At 41.2% G+C, this 5,062-nt stretch overlaps 1 long non-coding RNA gene across 1 annotated transcript; it reads left to right on the forward strand.

Moving 5' to 3' along the window:
* The first annotated feature begins 1,457 nt into the window (after window positions 1–1,457).
* On the forward strand, window positions 1,458–4,493 carry LOC125519821 (uncharacterized). The gene is made up of 2 exons (XR_007288327.2): window positions 1,458–2,022; window positions 2,231–4,493. It is a non-coding gene; the product is annotated as an uncharacterized LOC125519821 (long non-coding RNA).
* Window positions 4,494–5,062: the final 569 nt, after the last annotated feature.

Here is a 5,062-nt window from a genome sequence, read left to right on the forward strand (position 1 = left end):
AACCTATGGCTAAGGCATAGGGAATGACTTTCATTCTCTCTATATCTTCTGCTGTGGTCAGGTTTTGAGTCTTACTCAACTTCACACCTTGTAACACAGGCAAGAACTCCTTCTTTGACTGTTCCATTTTGAACTACTTCGAAATCTTGTCAAGGTATGTACTCATTGAAAAACTTATCAAGAATCTTGATCTATCTCTATAGATGTTGATGCTCAATATGTAAGCAGCTTCACCGAGGTCTTTCTTTGAAAAACTCCTTTCAAACATTCCTTTATGCTTTGCAGAATAATTCTACATTATCTCCGATCAACAATATGTCATTCACATATACTTATCAGAAATGTTGTAGTGCTCCCACTCACTTTCTTGTAAATACAGGCTTCACAGCAAGTCTGTATAAAACTATATGCTTTGATCAACTTATCAAAGAGTATATTCCAACTCCGAGATGCTTGCACCAGTCCATAGATGGATCGCTGGAGCTTGCATATTTTGTTAGTACCTTTAGGATTGACAAGACCTTCTGGTTGCATCATATACAACTCTTCTTTAATAAATCCATTAAGGAATGCAGTTTTGTTTATCCATTTGCCAGATTTCATAAAATGCGGCAATTGCTAACATGATTCGGACAGACTTATGCATAGATACGAGTAAGAAACTCTCATCGTAGTCAACACCTTGAACTTGTTGAAAACCTTTTAGCGACAATTCTAGCTTTGTAGATACTAACACTACTATCAGCGTCCGTCTTCCTCTTGAAGATCCATTTAATCTCAATGGCTCGCCGATCAATGGGCAATTCAATCAAAGTCCATACTTTGTTCTCATACATGGATCTCATCTCAAATTTCATGGCCTCAAGCCCGCGGAATCTGGGCTCATCATCGCTTCCTCATAGTTCGTAGGCTCGTCATGGTCAAGTAACATGACCTCCAGAACAGGATTACCGTACCACTCTTGTGCGGATCTCACTCTGGTTTACCTACGAGGTTCGGTAGCAACTTGATCTGAAGTTACATGATCATCATCATTAGCTTCCTCACTAATTGGTGTAGTAGTCACATGAACATATTTCTGTGATGAACTACTTTCCAATAAGGGAGAAGGTACAGTTACCTCATCAAGTTCTACTTTCCTCCCACTCATTTCTTTCGAGAGAAACTCCTTCTCTGAAAGGATCCATTCTCAGCAACGAATATCTTGCCTTCGGATCTGTGATAGAAGGTGTGCCCACTACACCACAACACTTAATTAGGGGCAGTTAACTGCCGGGAGAAATACTAGATTAAAGGCAAATCATCTGCCGGGGATTGTGTTACTGCCGGTAGAAGGACTCAATGGCAGATAAACTGCCGGGAGAATTTGAGCATGGCCCACCCGAGCGAGACTGCCCCCGTGGCGCGAGACTGAAATTATTTTGCCCAAACCCGCTGGTGCGAGAGAGCGCGCGAGGGACTAAAAATATATTCACAGAAAAACATTATAGGCGCCACCCCCACCAGTTCTGCCCCAAATCGAATCCTCCTTCCCATCCCAGCCCTCCCGCCGGACCAACGCCGCCGCCGAGCCCCTCCGCCCTCTACAGCCCCCTCCACCGCTGACCTGTTCAACCTCCACCAATATTAATGGTGCCGGCGCATCGAGGTCGACGTCGCTTCCCTCCACACCCATCTGGTGTGCGAGGTGGACATCGACTTCCTCCCTTAGGCTCCGCCATCGAGATTGGTCAACGCCGTCGGTGCTCGACGCTTGCCTCCCTCCTCAGCACCAGATCCCACGACAGCACCGAGCCCCTCCATCGTGTTGCAAGCCCGCCGACGGCAAGCACATGAGGAAGCGGTGCTTCTTGGCTCCTCTACCATCTCTAGGTCGTCGCGCCACCACCATGCCTCCACGCTGATCTACATCTGACGACCATGGGCGGGCTTCCTCAACCCCAACGGCGAGCGCAGTGCGTGCTCCTCACTACACTGGTACAAAAGGCCGCTCAGATCTGTCAAGGTGGAAACCAGATGCAAGTGAGTTTTCCTTCTAAGGCTGTGAACCTCTCCTCTCCTTATGCGGAATCTTATACCGAGCACGCCCTGTACCAGTTCTCTCCCTTTTCCCGTGGCCCTCCTCATGGAGGATATTCCTTTTTGGGTTGCTATTGATTGTTGTGGTTGCTCGGAGGAGCTGATCTAATTATCACGAAAGGAATTGTACTCATAGATTTTCTGTTTACAGGTACTGAAGACATCTAATGAATGTTGGGATCCTTTTCCCCTGTTTGTCTTTGAAGGATTTGTATGTAGAATAATGAGATGTATAGGGGGGTTCAGTTACAGAGGCAGTTGCTATCATCAATTCATCATGCACATACATGCTAGTTCCTCAATATCTTAATTCTCCTCATGCTCACCTGATTAATTCAGTGCATGTTAAACATTTTTTACGTCTTTTTCAGTTATAGGTACTGCTCCTCTCTGAATAGGTCGCTAGAAGAACCCCCATCTTTAATTTTGCCTAAACTTGTAACAGGTTGTGGATTAATAAAGGTTACTTTTTCTGTAAAATTTGTACGCTCAGTTGTGGACTGGACTGCAGTGCTTTCTCTAAAAAAAACTTCATACCTTGTTCTCATAATTTCAGAAAACTATTCTTAACGGTTTTGTAGGTTGACGGCGGATACTTGAGAGTATTTGGTTTATGTAACTTCTGAGCAGGTTCATTGATTCTAGAGTTGCATCCTTCTGTTATGTGTAGATGTAGATGTAAAAGAAACAGTAAGTAATCTCCCTTTCTTTTCATTTACATTTGTTATAATTTTATATGACATGTCTTATTGCAGCTATGCATTGCTGCAATTGTACAGATCGCTTATGATAAAAAGGGAATAATATTTTGTCCAAACTGAGCAGATGAGAGAATAATAATGCTTATTTTCTGATGAAAAATGTGGCTTCAGTAATAGCCTACAGTAGCTTTGGACCGAACTAGACGGGCACTCTCTGCTACCTTGCAAGTCTGTGTGTAACCTCACATGAAAGTATACTCATTCACGTGCTGCTATACTATCTCCTAATGCCTTCCCCTAATAACAGAGGCCGTAATCAATACATGTCAGGAATATGTCCTCATCTATACACATAAATATCTACTACTGTACATTGCATCTAATTTATTGTATGCTTTCTTGGTCTAATGAACTGGAATTGAAGTCATGTTTTGGTTTGTTCTTAAATCTCACGTATGTACCTGAATACCATCTATGGTTTACTTTCTTAGATACATTAAATTTTAGTAAGTTTCATGGAAACAATTTTGCACATCTAAATTATGGTGCGACCCCTTCTGATTATGTGTTGATGATCATAATGGATTATGGAATGGTAAGATACTCTAAAGCTTCTGATTGCTATCTGCACTATTTTATATTTAAAACATGATTCATATATGATATTTTGCAATTTGTTATCCTCCCATAATCACCCAGTTAATGAATTCCGCCATTAAAAGTATACCAAATGCTCTTTTATTACTGTATTTTACACTCTTAGGTACAACTTATTTGTTTTGTTGTTTTTACTAGGGAGAAACTTCATTGTGCTGTCAAGTGATCAAACTAACAGTTTTCCTTGATCTGGCACAGATTTTATAGAAGTAGCTGGAAACTAGAATCAGGAGCACGTATACTTTCTTTCGAGTTATTGTTTGAGCTTTGATCTAAGTTAGCAGAATTATTTTTTGTAACATGGTTCTCATCTCTGAACACATGTTGTTTCTTTTATGTTATGATTTTTTAAAACAAAACACATTAATTGACATATAATTTGTTAGCTTTATATAACGTTTTAATTCTCTGAAATCAATTATTGCAAACATTCATTGCCAGTGCTCCATGTTGTAAAGATTCAATGCTTTTAGTGGCTATATTAATCCAAAGTTCTCTTTAAATGGTTATCTCATTACATTCAGCAGCTTTCATCTGTACCATCTTATCTGTTCAGGTTGGCATCACACTGGAAGATATTCTGGGAAACATGTAGTTGTACTAGTGAACTAGGATGTTTACATGGTGATTCATCTGTTCATAGTGACATCACAATCAAGTGGGGTGAGGCTATCAATCTGTGATCTTTCAAGCATTGCAAGTTTGGTGCTCTTCTGCTGGATACATGGGGCCCTCTTTGAATAATGCAGTTTCACATGATGATGGCGAGTCTGGTATTCAGAACATCTCATGAAAATGGCAATGTCATTTGGCAAACGGCTGAGCTGAAATATACACAAGTGTGAACATGCCATTGTTTCCTAGACATAGTTGTAGCCATATGTCAAGATCAAACCGTTAGTGTAGCTTAGTTTGAAGACATGACATCTTATTGTCACATGTAAATTATGTTTACCGATGTGGTTGGTGGCTACTGAACACATCTATGGATGTTGAAATCTTGAATTTGTAGTTTGAATATGTTTCAGGTCTGCTATTGAATCTCGAGTGAAATGATGTACGATGCCTCTGCTATTGAATCTTGAGTGATTTGATGTACGATGCCTGGGCATATTGTGATTGGATACTAATTAAATCGGGGATGTGTTTCCTAGAACAGCCTAGATTCTTGGTGAAACAAAGCATGATGGCGTATTATCTGCCAGGCAAACTTGTTTGTGCTGGCAGTAAAACTGCCGGCAAATAAATGGGCCATGGAAGATTAACTGCCGAGAGAAGTTTATCTGCCGGGACAAGTAATCCCCGGCAGCCGTTCTCGTGGCGGTTCTATCTGCCGGGAGAACTACTGTCCCGGCAGTTTATTTGCCCTTTAAAGAGACTTCTCCCGGCAGTTTTTCTGTCCTTACATCAGTGTTGTTGTGTAGTGCACCCAACATTTTCTTTTGGGTATCCTATGAAGACGCACTTCTTCGATTTGTGTTTGAGCTTATCAGGTTGAAACTTTTTCACGTAAGCATTGCAACCTCAAACTTTAAGAAACGGTAACTTAGGTTTCTTGCCAAACCATAGTTCATACGGTGTCGTCTCAACGGATTTAGATGGTGCCCTATTTAACGTGAATGCAA

The sequence above is a fragment of the Triticum urartu genome, chromosome 7A (assembly GCF_056163025.1).
Source record: "Triticum urartu cultivar PI428250 chromosome 7A, HENAU_Tu73, whole genome shotgun sequence".
Lineage (NCBI taxonomy): Eukaryota > Viridiplantae > Streptophyta > Magnoliopsida > Poales > Poaceae > Triticum > Triticum urartu.